This window comes from Aethalodelphis obliquidens, unplaced genomic scaffold (assembly GCF_003676395.1).
Source record: "Aethalodelphis obliquidens isolate GAN/ISIS:26980383/991018 unplaced genomic scaffold, ASM367639v1 scaffold2, whole genome shotgun sequence".
Taxonomy (NCBI): Eukaryota; Metazoa; Chordata; class Mammalia; order Artiodactyla; family Delphinidae; genus Aethalodelphis; species Aethalodelphis obliquidens.
Genome location: NW_020837946.1, coordinates 70,677,544 through 70,705,219, shown reverse-complemented (window position 1 = coordinate 70,705,219; position 27,676 = coordinate 70,677,544). Strand labels below are relative to the sequence as shown.

The 27,676-nt window shown below is 40.2% G+C and overlaps 1 protein-coding gene across 17 annotated transcripts in view; it reads right to left on the bottom strand.

Annotated features, from left to right (window-relative positions):
• The window catches only part of RBMS1 (RNA binding motif single stranded interacting protein 1), a 213,007-nt gene that overhangs the window by 66,750 nt on the left and 118,581 nt on the right, over nucleotides 1–27,676 (bottom strand). The window lies entirely within an intron of this gene.

The following is a 27,676-nucleotide window of genomic DNA, read 5'->3' as shown; positions in this document are numbered from 1 at the left end:
GTGACACTGCCACAAGAAGAGACATATTAGTTAGATGTACGTGGGAACATTTTCCCTGTTCTAAGGGATGCCTAGAAAAGGGTATCGCTAAATGCAGAGGGGATAGGGAAGCTGAGCTATACCGCCATCTGTTTTCTGTTTTAAATTAAACCAGCAAGATACATTAAAATGTCCAAATAATTTTATCTCCCGTCTTAATTTCCCTTCCATTCCAAATCTCACAATAAGTATTTCAGAGGATAGATGAATTTGAGCAAGACCTGAAGCTGAACTTTTACCTCCAATATAGTTATACGTTTTCCAACATTTACAACTAAATTAAAATACTTAATATGGTCTACTAATAATATTGAGAAAACTCAATAAAAAACTTATTCTCCAAAAGAAAAGCTCAGTAAACCTGGTGAGACTGCCCTTAAATCATTTGTTTTATCTAGCAATAATAAATAAGTTTCACTTCACAATCCTAATGTTTGATCTTGAACCTGATAAAACTGCCTCTGAAATCAAGTGACACTAACAAATTATTCAAAGGGCTAATTAAGACATCCTGAGTTCTGAGCAGCTGTTTTATTACTGTCATTTACAGAAATTTGTCTTAAACATCTGACCACTTCTCCTCGAAGAAAATGACTTCTACTAATGCTTGGCATAGTATCATGAAACACTGGGAGGCAAAATCTTCTTCTGAAAGTGGTTAAAAGGTACAAACTTCCAGTTATGAGGCAAATAAGTCCTGGGGATATAATGTGCAGACAGCATGGTGACTATAGTTAGTAATATTGTATATCTGCAAGCTACTGAGAGTAGATCATCAAAGTTCTGTCCTAAGAAAAAAATTATAACTACGTGTGGTGATTAACGTTTTTACTGTGGTAATCATTTTGCAATGTACACATATATAAAATCGTTATATTGGACACTTAAAAGTAATACAATGTTATATGCAATTTGTATCTCAATTTTTAAAAGTCCTCTGAGAGCTGTGTTCCCATATATGTTTTAAACGTCTAAATAGACATCCCTTATAGTTACTGAAAGTTACAAAATGTGTAAAGTAAGAAAACCCAACCAAAAAGGTTTCTTTTAAACCCATAACATTCATTTTTTAATAGCTCCAGCTGCCTATTTACTTCAATGCTCACACAATAAAGTTTCCTCTTAAGATTGTTAAATCAGCATTAGAGCAGGAATAGAGCATATTCTTAGGGGTCAGACACTCCTTCCACCCTGAAGCATCGGTATCATCTGCTCGTATCAGAGTCCTTCAGGGGCACATATCAAGTTATTGGTGCAGAAGAAAAAATTTTTTAAGGAAAAATTTTATATTGTTATCACCCTATTACAATCCAAACTGGGGATCTTCAAGTGATATATGAAAAAATGATTATTTCCTAAGAACTGGAATAAGGGACCTAAGAAGCCATCATGGCACAAAACACACCTCATGGAAACTTACTGACCAAACCAAACTATGATCCCCGGTGACTTTCCCATTATACACCACGTCAGGAAGAAGGCTATTACTGCCTGGGTTAAAAATGCTCACTTCAGTCAAGTGCTATATGCAAGGAGGGACATAGCACAGTTCTTACAGGGTTAGGAATTTCTCTCTTTTTTTTTTTTGCGATACGCGGGCCTCTCACTGTTGTGGCCTCTCCCATTGCGGAGCACAGGCTCTGGACGCGCAGGCCCAGCGGCCATGGCTCACGGGCCCAGCCACTCCGCAGCATGCGGGATCTTCCCGGACCGGGGCACGAACCTGTGTCCCCCGCATCGGCAGGCGGACTCTCAACCACTGAGCCACCAGGGAAGCCCAGGAATTTCTCTTTTTGTGGAATTTTAGGCAAGACAGATCCTTATTTCTAGTGAATATTCTTAAAAGTAAAATCAAGAGTTTTCATTACTTGTACCTTCAAAAAATAGCTGTTCAGCACTTCAGAAATGCTCTTTGAATGTCATCCATTAAAAAAAAAAAAGTAAAATCCACATTAAAATAACAATCTGACTTTAGTTAGCATTAGGCCACATTTTACTGGCTTATTATAGCCAAATCCTAGCAGTGGCTCTGTCCTAGGTCTGAGTATGGAAATAGAACAAGTTCAGTGGGGCCTCCTGTTTCATTAGGAAGCCTATCGGATTACTGGTTCTAATTAAGGGTTGTGTTACTGGCTACCACACAGTTATTAATGTGCATTATTGTCATTATAGGAAGTTCTGACCTCTGCTGTGTGTCACCTGGAGTAAAATTTAATTACCAACCAGAGAATATATGAGTAAGGATGATATAAAATGGCTTCTTGTGAGGCAGCTGTGACTGCAAAATACTATCTTATGGTTTTTGCTTTGACCTTAGAAAAATAATAACTCAACCCCTTTCTAAAGCCTAAAAATAATTCATCCGGAAGGTGAGACCACGGTGTATCTATACTAATTTTCCCGTGTGCTATTAATTCAGCGAATTCTTTTTTTTTCTTTTTTTTCAGCAAATTCTTTATATATTTTTCAATGTACAAGAACATGAGCTAAAGAAACTGGATTTACTGACTGAAATTAGATGGACATTTAAAACAATATTATAGGACTTGCTGATGTATGTTTTAAAACTACATATCTATTTCCTGTCCTATGCTTTGTTGGCCAAATGCTTTGAACAACTTGGAATTAAGGAACCAGTTATTACCATTTAAATGCACATTGTCTTTTTTTTTAACCTGAAAATTATATTTTCAGAAAGTCAATGAAATCAGTGAAACTGAACTATTTCTGATATTTTCATTACTAATGATCTCACAGTCCTCACAACAGGCAATAAAGTAGGTAAAATGGGGAACTTGTAAGCAGCAATACTGCGTGGAGCACTGGGTATTACTAAAAAGATAACAGTTTGCTCCTCTAGAAATTTTAACTTAAGATCACACACTTACCTTTCTGAGATAATTTCAATGAATCCTTACTCAAAGGCAGAACAGGGGCAGATAGGCTTTCGTATTCCTTTCCATATCTAAGATGCTTTGCCTGACTTGAGGAGCACTTTAATTTATGACTCTTAACAATACATGGAAACACTGATGGGTACTAGGAAGATGCAACACAATCTATTCAAAAGGAAGAGATCAGATTGCAATGGCAAAACGTTTCACAGCTATGACATTTCACAACTATTTACTGAGTGCCTACTGTGTGTTAGCATTCAGCCCAGCTGCTAGACTAGAGAGGTATAATAATAATACAGGTGGGTATGTGTTAGGTGCCGTGGGCTACAGGGGTCTCTGCCTGTTCGGCTTAGCATCATCTTTGTATCCTATCATTCAGCACCGTGTCTGACACACAGCAGATGCTCAAATAAAACTTCATTAAACTGAACCTAGTACGCAGAGATTCCCTTGACTGGGTTAGTGATACATCGTTGATCCTTACCTTACAATATGATGACAATGATCATATGAATAGAAACTTCCATTTGTGAGTGTCCATGGGTTAGATGGTCTATATAACAGCTTTGGTAATCTCTCTCTCTCTCTCTCCTAAAAATAAGCTTAGAGTGTTAGTATTCTACCCCTATTTTACAAAAAGGGAGACTAAGTTTCAGGCAAAGTCATCCAAGTTTACACAGTAATTTCAGAAGAACTGAACTTTCCCTTCAGTTTGTAAAACCCACAATGCTAAACTGAGGAACCTGTAGGACAGTCAGGTCTTACAGGCTGGTAAACAGAAACATAAGATAGCAAGCAGCTCAGAAAAGAGGGCTACGCCAGAAATGATCAGTTTACAGAGAGCAGGTAAAAATATGGAAGAGGGAGGGAAGAGTGAGTTATAAGCATTTAAAGGCAGGAAGGGTAGCCCATATGGAGAAGCTAGTCCTGTTTTAGGGGACACTGTGGAGATGTCTTAAGGGAGAACTGAAATTGCTCATTCCTGTGGAAAGTTAGGAAACTTGGAGTAGGGGTTAGAAATTCACATTCCATATGACATCATTTCCATTTTAAAGGTGAAGAAACTGAAACTCAAATATTTAGTGCATTCCTAAGGGCTGACTTATAACCAACCCTCGTTAGGAACGGGTAGGACCAGGGCCTGAAATCAGGTCTTCTGTCTTTTACTTATACTTTGAGAACACAGCCCAGGTATATCGTGTCCTTAAAATCCCCTTAGGAAATTAGAGAAGTTCCCCATGGGTGAGCAGAACATAAATAAATCAGTTTGCCAGTGCTTATTCTCATGGTTAGAGTCTGCTTCGATTGTTAAATATTTTGACTCTCACTCCAGAAGGAGGCGGTGGGTGGTAGGAATAATCTTCCCTCATAATGCCATGCGTAAAACTTTAAGGACGGACATCACTTTAACAGTCCAGGCTATGTCAAATATGGTACCATAATTAGCATCCTAAGCAGATAGTGACTGTTCAGAGTAAAGGACTGTGTTATTAACTTTACCTTGGATCTCCCAGAACCTAGCATGGCAAGCACTCTCAATAGATATTTGCTGAATTACTTGAGAAACAAATTTCCCCAAATCTGGGAAGCCTTCTCCAGTCTTCAGAGTCTTCTCAATCATGGAATATCTCCCATGCCTGCCCATTCTGAAAACACATTTAATTAGAGCTGCAGCTTTTGACCTCTTTTGGTGTGGGTCTTTACACTTCTTGTCAGAGATGAGCTACAACATTATTCACCATCAAAATGTAGTCTTTAGGGCTTCCCTGGTGGCGCAGTGGTTGGGAGTCCGCCTGCCGATGCAGGGGACGCGGGTTTGTGTCCCGGTCCGGGAAGATCCCACATGCCATGGAGCGGCTGGGCCCGTGAGCCATGGCCGCTGAGCCTGCGCGTCCGGAGCCTGTGCTCCGCAACGGGAGAGGCCACAACAGTGAGAGGCCCGCGTACCGCACACACACACACAAAAGAATGTAGTCCTTAACTCAGATATGCCAGCACGGATGTGATGCTGAAAATATTTAACTGCTGGTATGACACAGGCACTGACCAATCAGAATGGGCAGCAGCCAGGGGGCCCTCCAGGTGCCGAACGCAGCCCTCAGCCACCCTGATCATTCATTCTTTCAGAATAGTGACCCTGCTTTCCCGTCTTCCTAAGATGAAAACTTCGTTGGTCAAAATTATAGAAAATGAGAATCAGATCATATCCTTAAAATACAGACAAATCACAGAAAATACCCAAAACTCCTTTATGTCTCTTTCTAAATTTAACCTAAGTTGACCTGTTGTAAAACTGGCTCGAGCTAGCTTCCGTTCTCTGTTCCTTCCTCCTAAAGTTGTATTAACCAACACAGGAATGGGGTTAGGGTGAAAGCAGCCAGCAGGCAAGAGATGTTACACATTAACTCTCTCCATGATAAATGGTGTGACTGAAACTTCCTTTGTTTTAAGCCATTCTTAAAAGTGAAGACTTCAAGAATAGAGAGTGACAGTCAGTGTATGTGTTTGCACAAGCACACTGTTTAGGACAGATAAACGGCAATAAATAAAGCTAAGTTTTGGAAACAGGACCATGTTCTAATTCTTACCAACTAACTGACTCAAGGAAAATCCCTTAACAGCAAACTGGGGGAAAAGAGGAGAATAAATTTGAGACCATATATATGAAAATAATGTTTTGTAAAATGTAGGTGCTAATCAAATGTGTGTCATTGTTAGAGAGGGGCTAGCCTGTGGAAATGAAACCACAGGGATAAGATATCAAACTAAGCAAACTTATATGTTTAACAGAGTATTAAATGTTTCATTAAAATGAAAAAAAAAAAGTGAAGACTTCAAAGGCAATACAATGCGATGGAAGAACCATGGAACAGAAATTAATGGTCTTGTGTCCAATAATAAAATCCTCTAAACACTACAGAGTTCTGAATAAAATTTCTTAAAGCTACCTTCAAAAAACACCAGAGAACTCTTATTTTTTATTTAGGTCCCTTAATCAATTCAAACTAAATGTAATTATTATGCAGAACTACTTTTTTTTTTTAAAGCAAACTTTGCAAAATAATGGTTACAAAAGGAAATTCATTGCTTCTTTTTCTATAAGTACTATGAGAAAGAGATCTTTTCTTATCATCGGTGAAAAAATAAGAGCAAAACCACTCTCAGAGAATGTCTGTGCTTTAACTTAAATGTAAGAAGTGAACATCAGAGACACGAATGACTTTGAACCAGAGGAATAAAATCACTTTTACTATTAATGCAGAGGTGGGACCATGGATACCTTTTATCTGTCTAAGGCCCAGCAATTAATTGTTTAGAATACTCAAGCAATATTCTATTGCCTCTGTAGCTGTAATAATTCAAATGGTTTAAAAATTCAATGAACAACCCGGCATGGTGCTCACAAGATATTTCAAACACATAACCACCAAAGTGAACACAACCCTGCAAAAATGTAAGATTCTTGAACAATAATTTTCACATAATAGTTATAATGCCATGCTGTGCGCTTCTTTATTTAAACACCATTTTTAAACCTTATTTTTATCCCCATTTTTAGCATCCATGTGCTATCCAGTGATAAAAGAGGATAGTCACAATAATGGACTTCGTGATGCAGGAGACCAATTTAAACTATAGAACTGGAAAATTATTTGGAATAGAATGGTGGTGAACCCAAGACAGCAGAAGGACTAATCTGCTTCCTCACAGAGGAGGTCATCAAGTTAACAGTATAAATAACCAACCCTGAATACACCTCAGAGGTCTGTCCACTAATTTTGTACATAGAATACACAATTTTGAGAATAACATTTTTCTTGCTCTTTAACACCATATGAAAGCACTGTCACCTACATTATCACATGAATCATAACATTTCTAAACTAAGGAATTTTGCTGCATTTCATGGCAATGTCTCAAATTAGCCCAACAGGACACCAGCAGAGGTCCTGATATCCCCGATCTTATGTTTGAATAGACTGTTTTATCCTTGACAAAGTGCTTTCATATTCATTACCTTAACCATAATTTAGAGTTCATCATTGAGAAAGGAGGCTAAAATAAATGGTAACAAATTAGACACCGTCCATTGCGTGGAGAATGGTCAGGGGCAGTATTCCTGAGCTTTGACCATTCTAGAACAGAACAAGGGCCTGCACAGTCCTTTTCTCTAATTTTATTACCTTTAGCACGTTTTCCTAATTGTGATCCAATTAAAGAATACCATCTATCGCATTGAAAATGTAATATGAAGGGAAATCATTATATAAATCTACCCAAAATCAATACTAGGTACGTTTTTTCTTTAAAATAGGGTGTATATGCATTTGACACTCAAGTGTTTCCTACGAGACATTTCAAAAGGTGACTCACTCAAAATATCCTCTTCACCAGAGGAATAAAAAGATTTCTAGTTGATGTTTTTCATTATTTTACTCACAAGAGTAAAAATGACATTTATCCATCTATTTATGCATCCAAACATATAAGATACTTGTGTGTATATATGTGTATATACATGCATATACATCTATACATATATGTATAATATGGGTACTGGCTGTCCTGTTCTAGAAAGGCAGGAAGTTAATAAAAAGGCATACCTTACAAGATAAAATAAAGGCAGGAAGTTAATAAAAAGGCATACCTTACAAGATAAAATAAAGGTCAAAATCAACAGCAAGGAACACAGGACAAAGGGAAAATGAGGCAGGAGCAAAATGGCTAACTGAGAGAGGTCAATTGTTTCAAGTGCCCGACTTCTCATCAGTGGTTAAGCCTGAAGAGCTTGTCTAATGACTATCAACCAGCACTGATCAAACATAGCAAATTACCTGGAGATCAAGCACCTGATTGACAAGAAATCTATCATAAGCAGCTCTTCGGCACAAGCATACTTCAATGATAATTGGCCCTAATGATAACTCTGAAATGCAACTGTTAAGTGTAACCTGCATCATGATAAGAAAATGTATTTCTTTCCTTGTAACCTGTTGCATTGAAAACTGACAATTCAGATAAAATATATAAAACTCTATAATCAGAAAATTTAATTAATATAATCTATTTCCTGACTAAACTGGAAGAGAGCCCAGTTATTGATTACTTGGAGATACAAGCTCCCGCCTTATTAATGTGTTTTACGTAGGGATATTAAATACCCCAAAAAACGGAAACAAGCAAGGTTCCAGGTCCCTAGAAAGACAAAGAGTAACCCTTTATTTCTCCCTTTTCTTAGATCACAGAGCTGGAAGGAATCTGTCAAGGGTTTCAAGTAGCTTTCATCTCACATGCCAACCCTGGAGAGTTGCTAGTGGTTGTGTCGTGTAGGGAAGGATTCTGAGGACCAGCCAGGCCCATCAGGAAAGAGTGTTCTCATCTATTTATTAGAAATTCTGCCAGGGAAGAGGAAATGAGGCAGTACATTGCTGCTTACTTGCTTTATTCCTCATCTCCGTTCAATTTGTTGATGTTACCAGTGAGCAACTGGAGACTTAAAGTGCTGGGCTACTTATTTACCATTTCTCTTTAGATTTATTTTAGCCTTATTATAAAAACTATTTGACATGCTACAGAAATACACATAATAACAATAAAGAGATGTGAAATACAGGATGAGACATATATATATATATATATATATATATATATATATATATATATATCATGGTGAGGATAAAGTTTGTCCCTGTGGCAAATTCTAAAGCCTTCATTTTCACCATGGCCTTTCCCAGCACTGGGTAATCCAGATTCATTGATATTTTAGTTGCTCATCCCAGCGAATGTGAGTATGAATGTGAGTGTGTGTGACAAATATGCACCCCAGGAATAGGTCGTGAGTTTGACTATCAAGAAAACAAGGCCTCTAAGAACCACTGCCCATTTATTTTGCTAGTGTACTTTGAATTATTGGCAATAATACGTTTCAAAAGGAGATTTTTAATGAATTCATGTATAGTAAAAGTTATTAGTTCTGTCATAGCTATCTGGAAGAAATAAATATTTTTCTCTGATAATAAAAAAACAGAAGTAAAATTTAAAAAAAGAAAAGAAAACAAGGCCTCTGAGATTTGGACGCATACCTCAGCTTTCCTTTGTGCCATACAAAGGAGCATTTTATTCATTCATTCAGAAATATTCACTGATATTTGCTTGTAAGAAAAAAACAAAAATAAGCAAATTACACAGTCTGTTAGAGGGTGGTTTTATAACCATTAGATAGCACAAGGCAAGGGGGATTGAGATATCAAATGCCAAGGTAAAGTGGAGGCAGATTACAATTTTTAAAAAGGTGGCCAGGGTAGGCTTGTTGAGAAGCTGACATCTGAGCAAAGTCCTGAAGGAGGTGAGTCAGGAGGATCTGGGGAGGAGCAAGGCAGTTATGTGAGGAGGAAAAACCAATGAAGGGCTGGAAGGCAGAAGCAGGCCTGGTACGTTTTAGAAATACCAAGGAGTCCACCATGGCTGGAGGAAAGCAGCAGAGGAGAATAAGGGGAGATAAGGTCAGAAAAATAATGGGGGAGGGAGGCAGGTAATACAGGATCCTGCAGCCATCATAAGACTTGTAAATGACGAGTAAAGTGAAAAAGCCACTTGGGGTCAGCAAGCCAGGATGACTGAGTTCCGTGTCTTTGGAGACAGGGCCGACCTGTACATTTTGTGCACATGTGGACAGCAGCAGGGTACACAGATTTTAGGAACATGCCCAGAGATATTTATCTTTATGGCTCATATCGGTCCATAACGTGAAAAGACATGCTCGGACTGTGACACATCCTGGCAACCGTGCCCGTGTGGCAGCAGTGCTCCTGAGATCGTACTGCTGGGAAGGTTTAGAAAGCAAGAGCAAGACAAGTGGAGAGTGAGGGGTTGCCTGATTTGCTGCAGTCTGAGGTCATTTATGGAGTGTCATCTCGTCATTTCTCTTCCACGTGGTATTAAAATTCTTCCTGGACATTTGTAAGTGGTGGACCCACAGAGGAAACCTTGGTCTGGCAAGTATCAGAGGTCAGAAAACCACTGAATCTATATATAGACAGTCCTCGACTTAACAGCGGTTCGACTTACACTTTTTTTTTTTTTTTTTTTTTTTTGGCGGTTTGCGAGCCTCTCACTGTTGTGGCCTCTCCCGCTGCGGAGCACAGGCTCCGGACGCGCAGGTTCAGCGGCCATGGCTCACGGGCCCAGCCGCTCCGCGGCATGTGGGATCTTCCCGGACCGGGACACGAACCCGTGTCCCCTGCATCGGCAGGCGGACCCTCAACCACTGCGCCACCAGGGAAGCCCTCGACTTACACTTTTTTGACTGGTGCAAAAGGGGTATATGCATTCAGCAGAAACTGTACTTTGAATTATGAGTTTTGATCTTTTCCCAGGCTAGTGATATGTGGTATGATACTCTCTCATGATGCAGGGCAGCAGCTGAAGCTCCAGGTCAGCCACGCGATCACAAGGGTAAACACCTAATACACTTATAACCATTCTGTTTTCCACTTTCAGTGCAGTATTCAATAAATTACATGAGATATTCAGCACTTTATTATAAAACAGGCTTTGTGTTAAATGATTTTGCCCAACTGTAGGCTAATGTAAGGTGTTCTGAGCACATTTAAGGTAAGCTGGGCTCACCTATGATGCTCAGTAGGTTAGGTGTATCGAATGCTTTTGACTCAGGATATTTTCAATTTACAATGGGTTTATCAGGACATAATCCCACACTGCATGTTGAGGAACATCTGTTGTAAGACTGGGGTATAAATGAACCCTATAAAGAAATAAAACCAATCCTGAAAAACTCATAACCGACATTATCATTACTGTCTGTGCAAGCCCAGTAAAGGCTGGTGCTGTCAGAAGAGACATCCGAAAAGAGAGGAAAGCAGAGGAGAGGGAGAGAGGAAACTAACTGTGGCATGATGACCTACTTCTGAAAGAAGAACGTTCCTTCAAGCTCAAGCCTAGGAATTTATCAGGAACTTGTAGCAGATAGAGAATAAAGCAGCTGCATAGCGCACAGGAGGTTCAGAAGCCAGAATCAAGTATTTTAAACTGTGATTTATTGAGCCGCCAAAACACAGGTGAAATAAACTTCTACAGCTCAAATCCATATCCAGTCAAGTTTCTGAATGTTTCCTGTTTGCAAACATTAAAAAGAGGGACAATTAATTCAAGGCCAAAGTGAATTCTAAGTGAGAATGGGTATAAGAAAAGCAGTTTAAAAAAGCCTTCCTGGGACTTCCCTGGTGGCGCAGTGGTTAAGAATCGCCTGCCAGAAGACCTAAATATACATTTCTCCAAAGAAGACATACAGATGGCCAAGAAGCACATGAAAAGCTGCTCAACATCTCTAATTATTAGAGAAATGCAAATCAAAACTACAATGAGGTACCACCTCACACCAGTTAGAATGGGCATCATCAGAAAATCTACAAACAACAAATGCTGGAGAGGGTGTGGAGAAAAGGGAGCCCTCTTGCACTGTTGGTGGGAATGTAAATTGATACAGCCACTATGGAGAACAGTATGGAGGTTCCTTAAAAAACTAAAAATAGAATTACCATGTGATCTAGCAATCCCACTACTGGGCATATACCCAGAGAAAACCATAATTCAAAAAGACACGTGCACCCATGTTCATTGCAATACTATTTACAATAGCTAGGTCATGGAAGCAACCTAAATACCCATCGACAGATAAATGGATAAAGAAGATGTGGTACCTACATACAATGGAATATTACTCAGCCATAAAAAGGAACTAAATTGGGCCATTTCTAGAGACATGGATGGACCTACAGACTGTCATACAGAGTGAAGTAAGTCAGAAAGAGAAAAACAAATATCGTATATTAACGCATGTATGTGGAATCTAGAAAAATGGTACAGAGGAATTGATTTGCAGGGCAGAAATAGAGACACAGATGTAGAGAACAAATGTATGGATGCCAAAGGGGGAAAGCAGCGGGCGGTGGCGGTGGTGGCGGTGGGGGTGGTGGTGGTGGTGGTGGGGGTGGTGGTGGGATGAATTGGGAGATTGGGATTGACATGTATACACTGATGTGTATAAAATGGATAACTAATAAGGACCTGCTGTATAGAAAAATAAATAAAATTCTAAAATTAAAAAAAAAAAAAAGAATCCACCTGCCAGTGCAGGGGACACAGATTGGAGCCCTGCCCCAGGAAGATCCCACATGCTGTGGAGCAACTAAGCCCGTGCGCCACAACTACTGAGCCTGCACGCCAGAGCCCACGAGCCACAACTACCGAAGTCCGTATGCCTGGGGCCCGTGCTCTGCAACAAGAGAAGCCACCGCAATGAGAAGCCTGTGCACCACAACGAAGACCCAACGCAGCCAAAAAAAAAGAGCCTTCCTTTTCCTTAAAGATGTCAACCAAGCTAAGAGTTGCTGGGAATCAGGATTTTGAGTATTTGCTGATTTTAATGTTTACTGACAATCAGGGAACAGCTGTGCATCCACTTATGTCTTTATGTCTTTATAGGGCCATGAAGAGGTTTTCCTTTCCAATGGAAATGCCATTGGATAGTCAAAAATACCAGCGTTCTAGAGAGAGCCACTTTGATAAGAATGATTGTGGTACAAACTGATAAAAGCAGATGACCCAGCAAAGTCTCACCTACTGTGATTTTAAAAGGGGTAGTCAAATAGAGAGCACGAGAAACATTTATTTATATTTCTTTCCATAAAAGCTTGAGACTGCTGGCAGAAATATAAGTAACACCACAAGATAGAAATAGATATGGAATTCAAGGTGAAGGGAAAATAAACCCAGGAGGAGAGTTACTACACAGACCTGCGAACCAGAAAGTGAAGTCCCACAGAACTGCCAACAGGGGATGCAAATTTGGCCTAGAACTTCCTAGCAGTCAAAATGAGAAGAAATACAACAGTTACAAAACTAGTGTTTGTCAGTAACAGCAAGTCCAGGGCTCAGGAGAAGTCCTGTGTTCCAGCTCGGAGGCCAAAAGAAGCCTCCTCCTGTAGGGCTTCCTGAGGCCACAAGTTAGGTGCAAAGCCAGGTCAGACGACAGCACGGCGCCCGAGGACCCCGGTGGCGTGTGCAATTCTACCAGGGCAAACGGCTCTGTGGTTACCATACTATACTCTCTGCTGACTCTGCAGCATCCAGGGATAAAATCCACACTCCCTGGAACAGTGGTTATCAACTTGGGCTCTAAAGAGGTGCTTTCGGAGTTCTACCAATTTTCTCTTGGAATTCCATTTCTTAGCCTTTAAATACAAAAAACAAAACGCCAGACAACCCCCACAAAAACCCCACCAAGAAAACCAAACAGGAAATGCAAGCAAATATACAGCACAACACATTTCATCACACCGATAACCACCCTCACACATGAAGTCTCCTCAAGGGCAGACTCTGGGTCAATGTGTCTCCTGCCATCTCTTCTTGTACATCTGAACTTCTTAAAAATGAGTCACTGATTAGGAAAGTTCTAATTCTGCGTTGGTATTCTGGAAATTCAAGCCTGCACATGTCCATTCATATAAAATTGTACAAATAACCTACACATACATCACAGTCAAACAAATGACAGGCCAGGAGCAGGTACAACTAGTTGGCATACACCCTCACCATGACCATGGCTATTAAGCCACCTGTACAGTAATAAGCACTGAATCACAACGAGGTAACATCATTAAGACTGGTCCCAACCGTACTTTGAGGTGCCCCTGGTCTGACCTTTATACCTATCACGAGGCATGCGAATAGCTGTATCACAATTCAATGTCAAGACAAAAAACTTCTGGCTCTTTCTAGCTTTTGGATCAGATTAATTCAAGACGATACTAAGAAGATTTAGAAGATTGATACCTCTGCAACTGCTTATAGATGTTAACTATTTTTCCCTAATACTATACCACCAAAATGGAAAACAGAAATATTCTAGATGTTCAGCTGCTGATACTGTTCTGCAACCGTCAGGAGTCCCAGTCTCAAATTTCTGAGTTCATCAAAACTGCCTCATCGTTCTCCCTGATGAATTTTATAAATGTTACAAATCTGCATTTATAAAATACATACTAAAAAAAGTACTGGTTTGAAGTATTTGTATAGGTAGTTCTGTTTAAAATTTCATTTGACCGAAGGCCTTTTCTACTAAAAAATTTCAAAACCCCCTCTGGCTAGGGCAGTCCTATTATAGATAGGGGGATACTGATCCCGTCAACCTTTGGAGATTGGGTGGGGCTCATCATTTCCAGCATTGAGCAGCCTTGCCAGCTGACGATATACCAGTCTAATCTAATCTGATACCAATATAATCGAATACAAACAGTATCCTCTTCTGTGTGTGCCATGACAAGGTTGGGAAGCTCTGTGATGAACAGAGGAACTACAAATCCTTCTGGCAAGTTTTCATAAATCTGATTTCTTCCAACAGCTTTTGACAAGAGCTGCAGTGGAGAGGACAAAGTTGAGTTCTTTGGCAAGAAACTGAAGTACAGATATTTCATACTCAGGATTAAGGGCAGAGATGACTGTACAGTTTCATTCACTCCTGAAAAGTAAAGAGAGAAATCAAGATATGGGTGGTGGGGGAGACGACGGGATGTTTTCCCAGGCCTGCCACTTCCTAATTTTGACTCCAAGAAGGTCACTTAACCTTCTCTGAACCGCAGCTTTCTCAATTATAACATGAAGGGACTAATCAGTAGCTCGTAACAGGGATTGAACATCAGAACCTCCTGAGAGCTTTAAAAAATACATAATGACAGCAGTAACATTCATACGTGCCAGGAAATGTTCTGAGCACTCCACATGTGTTAACCCGTTTAGTCCCCACAAGAACACTGTGTTGTAGGTGCTATAACAGGTGAGGAAACTGCGGCACAGAAAGGTTGAGAAATTTGCCCAATTAAGCGGCAGAGCCGGGTGGAAGGACCCAGAGCCTGTGCTCTTTAGTACAACTGCAGGTTACACTGACTCTCTCCATATGTATGTATCTCTGAATCTTCTGACTCAGAATCTACTGAAGGGCCTGGACATGCAAATTTTGATTCTGGTGAGCACTCCTTATTCACAGCCACTTGAACCAGAAGAAATGTAAAGTTCTGTGATGCAGCCTGGAGATGAAACAAGTGCCACAGACTTTTTAGTTAAATAAATGCTCAAATTCTTTGGCCTCAAAGATCTCAGTCAAAATTAAATGGGTCTGGCTTTTAACAGCTAAATTGCATGGTATCAAACAACAACAAAAAAGATAATGAACAGAGAGCAGGAAAAATTTAAGAAACAAAATGTTATCTAGCGAGTTAAGTAGACAGACTACACAGGGTTACTTGAGTAGATTACGTAATGGAGTAAAACCTAAGCCTATAAATGGGCAGTAACAATAATACTTTCATAATTTTTGGCTTAGATTTGGGGGTGAAGCTGAAACATTTTGGAAAAACCCTTGGAAAGTATCAGTGCTCCCATCCAAATGGGCCAGAGGTCTCTTTGCTCCTAGGATCACAGATAACTGCCTCTTTGTTTCATCTTTAAAGAAACAATCCTTACGCTACCAGAGTGGCCTTCGGAAAGATGGAACTCTGCACGTACGTGCTGATACAGTAAGTCCCCTACATACGAATGAGTTCCGTTCTGAGAACACGTTTGTAAGTCCAACAAAGTTAGCCTAGGTACCCAACTAACACAATCAGCTATATAGTACTGTACTGTAATAGGTTTATAACACTTTTCACACAAATAATACATAAAAAACAAACACAAAAAGTAAAACATGTTTAATCTTACAGTACAGTACCTTGAAAAGTACGGTACAACAGCTGGCGTACCGGGGCACGTTCGCATCTTTGAAAGTTTGCAACTTGAAGGTTCGTACGTAGGGGACTTACGGTCATCCAGAAAATGTTAGTTTTTCATACAGATTCCCTCACAGACGTCTGAGTAATAGAGTCAGAAAGATGTTACGGCATTAAGAGAAAACGAGGAAGACAAGTGATCCTGGTCCCATAAGCAAGTTTAACCAATTAGACAAGTTTAAGCCTGGTGTGGCCAGGTCAGTGAGGACACAGACGGCCAGGACAGCCAGGAGGAGCAAGAGTCCACGTCCCCTGGCACAGCCATGAACTTGGCCAGGTTTGTTTGTGTTATGAGTACACTTCCTCTCTAATTCTAGATACCCCATTTAGGGAAACTTGTCCTCCTCTCCTCCCACTCAGTCCCATGGCTCTCTTACAAAATCTCTTCTCAAAAGTCCCCAGTCTGAAGCCAAATGGTCCTATCAAGGGAGTTGCAGAGCATGTTATTAAACAAAAAGCAATGTTTTAAAAAGTGTAAGCCCCTAAAACTGAACTATAAAAATTGATGAAAATAATGACATGTTGGAGGAATATATAGATCGAATGGTTGACCATAAGGGCTACATCGGCAGAGAGTTTCCAATATACAGTATTCCAGCTGACAAATAATCAGGTTTAATGACTCGTCTCTCTTCTGCACTGAAGAGGCATCAGTCTGGAACTGACGTGTTGTTTCTTTCCACTTAATAGCCATATCAAAAGCACACAAATTCATAAAGCAGACAGGTACTCAATTTGGATTCGCAGAGAGTAGATGAGAATTTGCCGGCAAGAATAAAAACCAAGCTCTTCCTCCTGATCCTTATATCTGTTAATGGTACCAAACTCCCAGTTTCCTACACTCAAAATCTGACACTCACCGAATCACCTTCCTCTTTGGACCTACTCTCCTCCCAGTGAAGTACAAGCCTTCTTCTGGGATTAAAGAACCCCACGAGATGGTCCTAGAGAAGACCAGACAAGGCAGGCAGCCAGGCTAGTACTGGCTTTAAACCTGGGCTTGAGCTGCTCACCCATTCCTGAAGACTCATTCAAATGCCAAGCTTTTCTTGATGCCCGCCCAATCATATGCAATCACGCCCTATCTTCTAATCTCCAAAGCACTTTCTGTCTCTCACATGACAACACCACACTCTGGTCTACATGACGTGTGAAGTTTATTTTCCATATAAGACAAGAACCTCCCTGAGGGCAGGAAATGTGCCTTACCCAGTGCAGTATCTAGCAAAATCAAAGGCACGATGCTTAACAACTCACTTGCTTCTACTTTAATTTCTCCTTAGAAGAGGTTTGGTCTTATGTTTTAATCAGATTTATACTTCTAGTAAAATTAGAATGCTATGTTAGGCCATCCTGTAAAGCACTGTTGTTTGGATTTGTTAGATGGGGATCCCTAAAAGAATGTTTCTCTTTGTAATGCACTAAGCCCCTCAGGCAATAAGCAAATGACATACCTTCTCTGTACTGTGTAATCTCGGGGAGCCGCACACTAGACAGCTAACCGGGAGCTGAGTTGTGTATAACCAGCTACATTAGAAGGGATTACTTTGTGAGATGTCACGAAAGATGAGCTCCTCCTCTATCCTCCCGCCTTTACCTTGAGCTTTTGATTCTGCTAGCTACTCAAGGGGACTTAAAGAAAGCTGATTTTTCTAACAAAATCTTGTTAAATCTGTCATGGCTGAATATCTCTTTTAGGATCCCGGAGAAATGTGTCTTTTTATAGTGTGTGGTAAACAGAGGAACGTGGGCACTGATGAAGGGAGGATGAAGATAATGAACTGGCATTCAGGGTATGTTTGGGGAAGTAGAAAGCACAGTGGTTCGGAGTATGGGCTCTAGAGTCAGACTGTCCAAGCTCAAGTCCCAGCTCTACCATCATCAGCTGAATTATCCTGAGCAATAAGAGGAGGAAACCTCTCTCAACTCCATCTTTAAAATAAGGATAACAGTCAGACAGAGAAGACAAACATCATATGATAACACTTACAGGTGGAATCTTAACAAACGATACAAATGAACTTATTTACAAAACAGAAATAGACTCACAGACATAGAAAGCAAGCTTATGGTTACCAAAGGGGAAACTGAGGGGGAGGGATAAATTGGGAATTTGGAATTAACAGATACACACTACCATATATAAAATAGATAAACAACAAGGTCCTACTGCATAGCACAGGGAACTATAGTCAATATCTTGTAATAACCTATAATGGAAAAGAACCTGAAAAAAAGAATATATATTTTCTAAAATTTTAAATAATTTAAATTAATTTTTTAAAATTTATTAATTTAAAAAATTAATTAAAATTAACTTTAATCAATTAATTTTTTAAAAGAAGTTAAAAAAATAAAATGGGGATAACAATACTGCTCATAAAGTTGTTCTTAGGATTAAATAATAAAACATCTGGCACAGTCCCTGGCACACAGGAAATATCTGTCAAAGGTTAGCTGCTGGCATTATTCAGGTGTTTACACATTATGCAGAAATGTTTTCCACACATTTATTATAAAATGAAGATGGGGAAAGATGAAGGGAAAGGTTGTAAATTTCTAATATTCATGCTATCCCATTAAGGAAATTCTAAGTCAAACCAAGCACAATTGCCAAATATAGACTGAAGGCTTTTATTCCTGATGATACCTTCAACTTCATTTAATGGTTAAACACCCCCAAGCTGCTGCCACAGAAACCTAAGGTTCAGACAGAGGAACAGGGGATGAACATAAAGTAAACTCCATCTGCTCTCACAGAGAAGGAGAGGATGCTCTTGAAAAAATTCTTGTGATTCTGGCCATTATCTTCAGTGTTGGCTTCCCAATTAACTTCTGCGAAGGCTAACGTTGAAATTGGTTTGCCAACGGTGTGTGCAGTATTTGGGCAATACAGGGAAGAAGGCTCTTAATCATGCCTAGCAATAACAAAACGAAACCCTTAAGAAAAAGGTCAACTGACAGTAAGGAGGCTTGGCTAGATCTCTAAATATCCATGCTTACCAGCAGATTTTACACAGAGAATAAATTAGAAAATAGACATAATTGAGGTTTTCTGCCAAAATATCCAATGCATACATGCAGTAGGTACTTGGCAATAACTAATGTCTGAGGTTTCAACTACTTGTGATGACACTGAAAGTCTCTGACCTGGAGTAATTTAAAATTTTGCTGCGGTATGTATTTGAATCATGGGCACTCAGACAGAGGGAAGTGAGTCATGCAGCCAGGGAAGAAGCATAGCCCATCACCCAGGGTCCATATTTCAAGAAGGTTTTGCTCTAATTGTGTAGCAGTAACTCTCAAGAAGGGATTAAATGTTGTGTTAATTTTTGAAAATTGCCCACCCCCCCAAAAAAAGCCAACTGATAGTTCTAATGATAAAAATAAAGAGCAAAGAGAGGTCTAAGAAAGAGCTGGTTCTCTACTGGAAAGCAGGTATTTGTGGAGAATTTTTTTGATGCTGAAATTATTTTTGTGAAATTCTGGGATTTCCAAAAGTCTTCAGACTATATCTTGGTACGTCAAAGTTCTATTGCACACAAAGTATTTCTTAAAGTGCCAGAATTCTTTCATACCAAGAAGGAAAAGGAAGCAATTAACATGAACAAGAAAATAAACGATTTTATATAGCTTATCCAAGAGATGACTAGGGAGATACACACTGTTAAATACACACTGTTGCTCCTAAACTCTGAAATCTGCTTTGACTTCCATTTTTAGAGGAAAAAAAAGATCACAAAGATGATATATATCTTGCCCAGTGTCTAATGCATCCTGTTTTACTTTTTTTTTTTTTTAAACATCTTTATTGGGGTATAATTGCTTTACAATGGTGTGTTAGTTTCTGCTTTATAACAAAGTGAATCAGTCATACATAAACATATGTTCCCATATGTCTTCCCTCCTGTTTTACTCTTTGACTATATAGACCCTGACTGGAATATTGTCCATGAAGAAAGAGTTAAATTACAATTAATGACTCAATATTTTGATGCAATAGATTGGCACACCTTTTTAAAAGAGTGAGATAAAGTCTGAAAACTTCACATCTTAGATCACACTTTTCAGAAAATGCCCAATTTTCTTGGTCTAAGCCCTCTTTGAATTATTATGTGTCACCCTCTTATGCTAGTAATAATAAAAGAAGCCAAGTCCGAGAAACTATTGCTAATAGTATTTTATATTCTGAGAATCTTCTAGATCGATGAAGAAAGAATTATTGAGAGGATAAAAATTAGCTGCTTTACAGAACAAAAACATTTGGAACTTAAAAGAAATCCTATTATTTACCATATAAATAAAATGTATATATGCGCAAGGAGCTATATAATAGCAACAGAAAGAAAAATGGCATGCATTTGCTATGATTATCTATGGCAAACATCATCTTAACTCAATTTCACTTTTGGGGAGAGCTTTTTTTAAGTACTCCAGTCAATAAAACATTTTTGTTAAGGCACACATTTAATGAGAGAACTATTTTTTTATCACTCTATGTTTCTGTTAACTTTTCTTTTTCTGACTGTCTTTCAAAGGAACCTAATAAAATTTTGCTAGATAACAGTTTTCAGTACCCTTGTAAAATGCAATTTTAAAAAACCTAAAAGCTCAAATGGCTTTGGAATACAATACAACGCAGTATGTCCAAATTTCAATTATCCTAGAGGTGGTGGATACCAAAGAAAAAACAATCTGTGGGTCTTTCATTGTTGATGTGTGTGAGTTAAATACACCATGACCACCACCGCCGCTACCACTAAGACACTACTTCAACTTGCCTAGAAACGTCACTTGAAGGGTAAAGTATGCCTCAGAGAGATATGTCAGCTTCTAATTTAACACTGTATCAAGAGCTATGGGTCTGTAAGATTCACAAGTCTGACTTTAGAATAATACTGAATGTAGGCAATAAAATCTTTTGGTCCATGTCTTTCATGTTTGTACAGCTGTCAGAATACTCCAGCATACATCCATGTGTTTCTTTCCTAAAGTAAATGTATTAATAACTTAGGGTATGTTCAGGCTTCTTGGACTGAGTCATTTGGGGATACCTGAATGGCCTTGGGTTACCTGGCTTTAAAGTCTCTCTTCAATTTGAAAGTGAGAATCAGATCACTTTTGGGTGGAGTGATTTCTCCTACTTCATCACAGGATCATTGTTTTGTTTTCAATTTAAGGTACTCTCATTTCTTGAACTTTATATAAATTCCAAAGGATTTCATATATACCTGGGATTTCCTAATAGTGGGTCTGTCAGGCCCTTGTTACTTTCAGGGTAAACACTTACGGTTTAACTTCCTATTAGGGTTAAAGGTTGATTAATTAAGCATAAAAAACTGTATTTATCTTACTAGAATGCCTTCACTTTCAAATTTACCTTAAAAGTAGCCTATTGATTTTGAAATAAAAGGAATGATTATTTTATTCCAGGGTAGAGAAAAAAGAACTTTCAGCAGATAAACTGCTTAAGAAATTTTAGAGTTACAGAGATAAATGGAAATGTATAAAGAATTATTCCTTATCATTTCAAGTTGTCCATTTTCCTAACAGTTGCCCTGACTTTTTACTATAGTCAGAACTTAAATTATTCTTTTAAAGTCAGTGTTCAACAAAACAACTAGTGGTTTCAGAAAAATATTTAGTTCAGTGGGCCCTGTTTGTGGCTTATACGAATGAATAAATTTTCACTTTATTCAAAGCTAAAACCTTACAGTCATTTTTAATCATGCTTCAGTCCCCGCATTCCTATCTCTAAGGCGCCCTGCCGTCCCAGTGCCTCTCCCCTCCATCGCCTATCACCACCCTGGTTCAGGGTCGCGTCGGCTCAGCCTATGACAGCCCTCTTCTCCAAGCCAACCTTCTGACTTGTGTTGTAATTACCATTCTGAGAAAAAAAGAAAACACTGAATTATGCTTCTCTTCCACTCCACGGGCCAACTTCTCTGTAACTAAAGAACAGACTCCAAACTTTTCAGCTTATTATTCAAAGTGCTAACGATATGCTCCCAAACTGCATCTCAGCCTCTCTTTGCTCTGCATCCACACTCTCCACTCCGGGCACCAGGAGCCCTGGCTAACGAACGACTGCTGAATGGCAGCTTCGCACCAAGAAGTGTTCTTTGTGCTTTCTTAAACATCCAAGCACGCTCACATCTCTTGGGCCCTTTTGGAGGTCTGGAGGACACTATCACTTCCACCCCACATGAAATCTACCTTGTCCTTTAAGGTTGAGAATCATCTCCTCCCCGAAAGCTATCCCCTGGTATCGAGGTTAACGAAGACTTTCTCCGACCCCTCCCAGAACACTGCACTGATTATAACATTTACTTTATTCTGTCTTAAATTAGGGTTGGCTGTTTATGTCTGCCTCTATTGATCTGTGTTGCTTTTCCACTTCACCTTTTTAAGAGTTGCATTATATTCAAAAGAATAAGGAAAACTTGCAGAAAACAGAAAACAAAGCACTAGGAAATGAAAATATACTGGATATTACAACCAAGGAAACATTCTATACCAAAAATATTTCCTTTTAATTAGTAATAGGCTATAATATTATAGGCTAGATTTAATTTCACATTTATATAAAAATCATGTTTTACTGTACTTTGAAATGAATTAGATATCTATTGAATGAAAGGGGAAAAAAAACCCAAAAAAACTGGTTGACCAAGGATTGGTTTGGGAATGAGAAAAAGGTTGTAGAAGGTGGGAGGAGTAGAAATACCTCATCTTGTTTTAATATCAATAGACTTTTTCCTTTAAAATAAGCTGTTGATACACTGAGTTATGCAGACCTTTTCATGTGATGTCAGTATCACAGAAATGTCCATCCTTGGCCAACAGAGACCCACATATTTGCTCCTACTGCAAACCAGGAAGAACTACGGACCAAACCTTGCGCCCAAATACTGTTTTTGTTTGTTTGTTTTTATTGGACCAAGTATTGTTTTTAAATTTTCAGAAAAATTAGTTGGGACACAACAAAAGATTTTACAGTATTAGGACAAGGAATAAATCAGGGGTGAGTGGCATGAGGATAAAACTAGTCTTTTGTGAGTGAAGTGCTTCTCCCCCCACCCCCCGGCCCTCCCCCCTTGTCCCCCCCAAAAAACACCTCAGGGAGAGAAGGCTGGTGGTTCATGTTAATATAACCTATTCTCTGGCTTTCCCAGCTTTCAGGATCAGAATCTGGTATTTTCTCCTTAATTTAAAATGTAGGATTACATATAACTTAAATTTATTCTAGTAGTTAGGATTTTGAGGAGGATTTTGAGGAGTAAAGGCTCAGGCATGGGGAGACTAATATTTGCTCAATGGCCTAGACTGTGGACCAGCTCCTCTCCTTATATTACTTGATGTAATTCGAATCACAACCTCATGATATAAGCATTATTTGACCCCTTTTACAGGCTAGTGACTGAGAATAAGGCACTTGCCTAGCACTGTGGTAGGTAACTCTGGGGCACCAAAATCCTGCCACCCTGACCACCATGAGTTTATACTGTAGGTAAGAAATCTGTGAAGATGATATGCTGTCAGCATTACACACAGTCACAGACATGCTGCTACGTAACAAGCCCTTGGAGAACAGAAATGTATGGAAGTAAGATGCTGACTGGGAGGTGGGGATGCATAAAAATAAATAAGGAGAGGTTAGTGTGGTCCACGCATGAAGGAGGCAGGGGGAGCTTAGACTCGACCTTGGAAAATCAAGAAAGGGCAACGGGGCTTCCCTGGTGGTGCAGTGGTTGAGAGTCCGCCTGCTGATGCAGGGGACGCGGGTTCATGCCCCGGTCCGGGAGGATCCCACATGCCGCGGAGCGGCTGGGCCCGTGAGCCTGCACATCCGGAGCCTGTGCTCTGCAACGGGAGAGGCCACAGCAGTGAGAGGCCCGCGTACCGCAGAAAAAAAAAAAAAAAAAAGAAAGGGCAACGGAGACGCCCGAGGGGAGGCAGCAGCAGGAACAAACGGTTCTCGCTTGTCACCCCTCAGGGAGGGAGGGAGGGAGGAACCACCCAATTCTTCCGGCTCTGAGAATGAAGACAGGCCAAAGAAGAAGCCGCAGGGCTTGGTGACTAAGAGGATAATGGGAAATAGCCAACACTGCTCCAAAGCTTCAACCTGGGGAGAGTAAATGTGGAAAAATGACGGTTTGGAGAGGAAGGAGATAGTGTTGAATCTGAGGTGCTAGTAAGATATTCAAGTGGAAAAATCTGCAGAAAATTGGAAAGAGTGGAGACTAACCCTCTGAGAGGATGGGGCTGCAGAGGAACAAGCCAAGAAAACTTAAATCAAAAGAACAAGGAGTTGGGCTTCCCTGGTGGCGCAGTGGTTGGGAGTCCGCCTGCGGATGCGGGGGACGCGGGTTAGTGCCCCGGTCCGGGAAGGTCCCACATGCCACAGAGCGGCTGGGCCCGTGAGCCATGGCCGCTGAGCCTGCGCGTCTGGAGCCTGTGCTCCGCAGCGGGAGAGGCCCCAGCAGTGAGAGGCCGGCGTACTGCAAAAAAAAAAAAAAAAAAAAGAGCAAGGAGTTGAGGAGATGTGGACAACAGTGAAAACAAGCCAGAGGAAATAAGGGAGATGGAAGATGCCATGCAGTTTCAGCTGAAACTTGAAAGGAAAATGCAAAGGGTTAAGGTAGTGAGAAAATGGCAGCACCAACAGTCGTCGGCTCATCTGCCTAGAAAATCTGCCAGAGAAGTTGGAAGGGCAACACAGTCAGGCAAACTTTTTTGTTTGGCTTGCTTTTAGAGAAGGCGGAGAATGAAGATTATCTAAAGGTCAGGGGGTAAAAGATGAGTCCTTTCTGTCACCCAGCTCATTCCATTTCCTAAATGTGCTGGTTAACTGGACTGATGTCTTTTTGAGCAGATAACACTTTAGAAATAGGGTGCAGAGCTGCAGCAGCCAGAGTGGTCACGAGGTCCCAACAAGACTTCCTATGTATACACACATCACAGTGCGGAAGTTCGCTAGAGCTGGTCAGCTTCTTTCATCAAATCCTCTTAGAAAATTGATCTCCTTTCACTCCCTATCACCTGACCACCATCACCACTGTCACATCCCTGCCCAGTCCTTCAGACCAGTGTCCTTCAAGTCACCGAAACTGACCACCCTCCAGTGTGAGCCCCCTTTCCCTCAGCCATGTTGACCTACACTTTCCAGTGTCCCAAGTCCCTCTTTGACTTGGGCTGAGGCTGCTTTTTCACTGCCATCTCTTGTGTTGACATCTGCTTTTTCACTGTCATTTCTTCTAACGTTATAGCATCTGTATGTTCTACTCCAAACATAGCTTTTTAAAAATACTTTCTGTCTCCCTCTCCGGTTTTCACAATCCTCATGTCATTCTTGCCTTCAGGTTTCACGCATTGTTTGTATGTTATCAAGTCCCTGTTGCAAACATTCTTAGGTATCTTCTTCCATTTTTCTGTTACATAACCCTCTAAAATATCCAAGTCCCCTAGAGACCCAAATTACTTGTTTCAATTGTTGCCCCTCCTACACTTCACGTTAATTTGTAAATTACACTGCTAAATTTTTATTTCTAAAATATATATATTTTTAGAGCTATGAATTTACACCTATCTTTGCTGAGAAGCTTCTGAAACTTTTCTAAAAAATTTCTAATTATGTCCAGTTTTTTAAGCTCTAGGATGAGTCACTTTTCCATAAGGTTCTTGTCACTTCCATGTGGCCAACTAGCTATTCTTTACTGGAAACAATTAAGTCCGGAACAGGAATGCTCCTTTTTGCTCTCTCCACATTTTAAGACACAAAATTGTCAACCAGACAAATCTGGTACTTATTAGATGCTCTGTGTTAAATGGAACAAAGCTTTCAGCAGATATTGACATAGAGTTCTCTATTACTGTATGTCTTGCCTCTGTATAATACATAAAGAAAACTATCATCAGAGCTAAATATCAAGCCTGGGGTTTTGCAAATGATGGGAGAGAGTGAGTGGCAAACCATTATTGCTGCTATTGATAACAGCAAAGAGACTGATGTCTACACATGCTGAGAAAATCCACGTATGTCAAAGAGACCACCAACAACAAAGGAATGAATTTTTCAGGAAAGATGATCAAATGCTCTTCTGCTGCATTTGGAATATGATTTGACTCAGTAAAAAAAACTGCTGGTTTAATTTTTCAAATACATATTTACTGCATATAAAACATGGTATTACTCTAGTATTTTATGGTTGTTTAACTCTATCCCCTTAATGTTACAACTCACCTTACAGGATTCAAAACTAGCTGAGGAACAATTTGTCTTCTGAAATCCTTTCCCCTTCTCTTACACCTCAAGGATGTGAGGGTTCATTTCATTCTTTTGTGTCCTACAAAGTTATATTTTTAGCTCCTTAGACTTCAGGTGCTCTGTCTACCTGTAATTATGTTGCAAAAGCAGAGGAAGATGCCTGTAGAGGTCAACAGCAGACAAGATAGCAAAAAGGCCTATTTGTGGTCTTGAACAGCTGCAACGGGGCAGGGCGTGCCTGGCAAAATTCCATCTGACTCCGGTCAGGCATGACAAACCCCAAGAGCTGGACTTGCTTTCAAAGTCATCCCTAGCACAGGACATTATTTCACTGCCCTGGGAGCAAAGGCTGCAGACAAAGTCCAAAGGGGCTGATCAGAAGGGTAACACGGGAAAGGCGGAGGGAGGGTCCTGAGGGTGGCGGCCTTCCGAAGGCTCTCCAGATGCTGACGAACCACCTCCCAGTGTCCCACCCTCCTCTCTAAAAACACGACAGAGCAAAACCACCAGCGCTCCTGATGGAAGGCCAGATGTTACTTTTAGTTCCAGTTTGCAAACGCTGCCCAAGTAAGTTTTGAAAAAAATTTTTTTCTTAAAGCAAGAAGTAATAAATTTATACTTTACCCAGTACAACAAAAATAAGATGCTATTAATCATGTGTTTAGAAATGGAAATACTTTTCAGGGAACAGGAAACATTCTTTAGTGGACGTCCTTTTCCACAGTTATATAAAGTTCTGTTTGTGAGGGACCACGATTGTCTTTGGAAAAATAAAAGAGGCTGTTGTACGTGTAGGCTTTTATAGCTTAAAGGGATTGGAGGCTTTTAGTCTTTACACTGTGATCTTTGCAATGTACAGTGCTTCTGGCTCCTTGGTTTAAACGGGTGCTTTCTTCCTTAGTTAATGTGATTGCAGCAAAGTAGCATACTTAGATTCTATTTATCGACAAGCATATAATGCAAATTTCCTTTGGAACAAAGTTATACATGTATGCACATTTCATCTCAGGACACAGCACGGGGGGCAGTGAGAAGAGGAATAGGAACTTTGGGCATAAGAATGCCCAGAACTGAGGACCTCCCTGGTGGTGCAGTGGTTGAGAATCCACCTGCCAATGCAGGGGACACAGGTTCGAGCCCTGGTCCGGGAAGATCCCACATGCCGCAGAGCAGCTAAGCCCGTGTGCCACAACTACTGAGCCTGCGCTCTAGAGCCCGCATGCCACAACTACTGAGCCCGCGTGCCACAACTACTGAAGCCCGCGTGCCTAGAGCCCGTGCTGCACAACAAGAGAAGCCACTGCAACGAGAAGCCCACGCACCACAACGAAGAGTAGCCCCCGCTCGCCGCAACTAGAGAAAGCCTGCAACAAAGACCCAACACAGCTAAAAATAAATAAATTAAAAAAAAAAAAAAAGAATGCCCAGAGCTGAGCGTGAACAACCCGGACCACAAAACTACAGGTGTGAGTGAAGACAGACTACCTTTGCCCCCCTGGCATTAGCGTTTATACCCATTTAGGATTAAGTTAGACGGTAACTACCTTTCTGACAAACGGTGACAACGAAAGTTTCTCTTATGATGAGACAGAATGGCCCCGAGAGGTGCTTCCACAAAATATGAG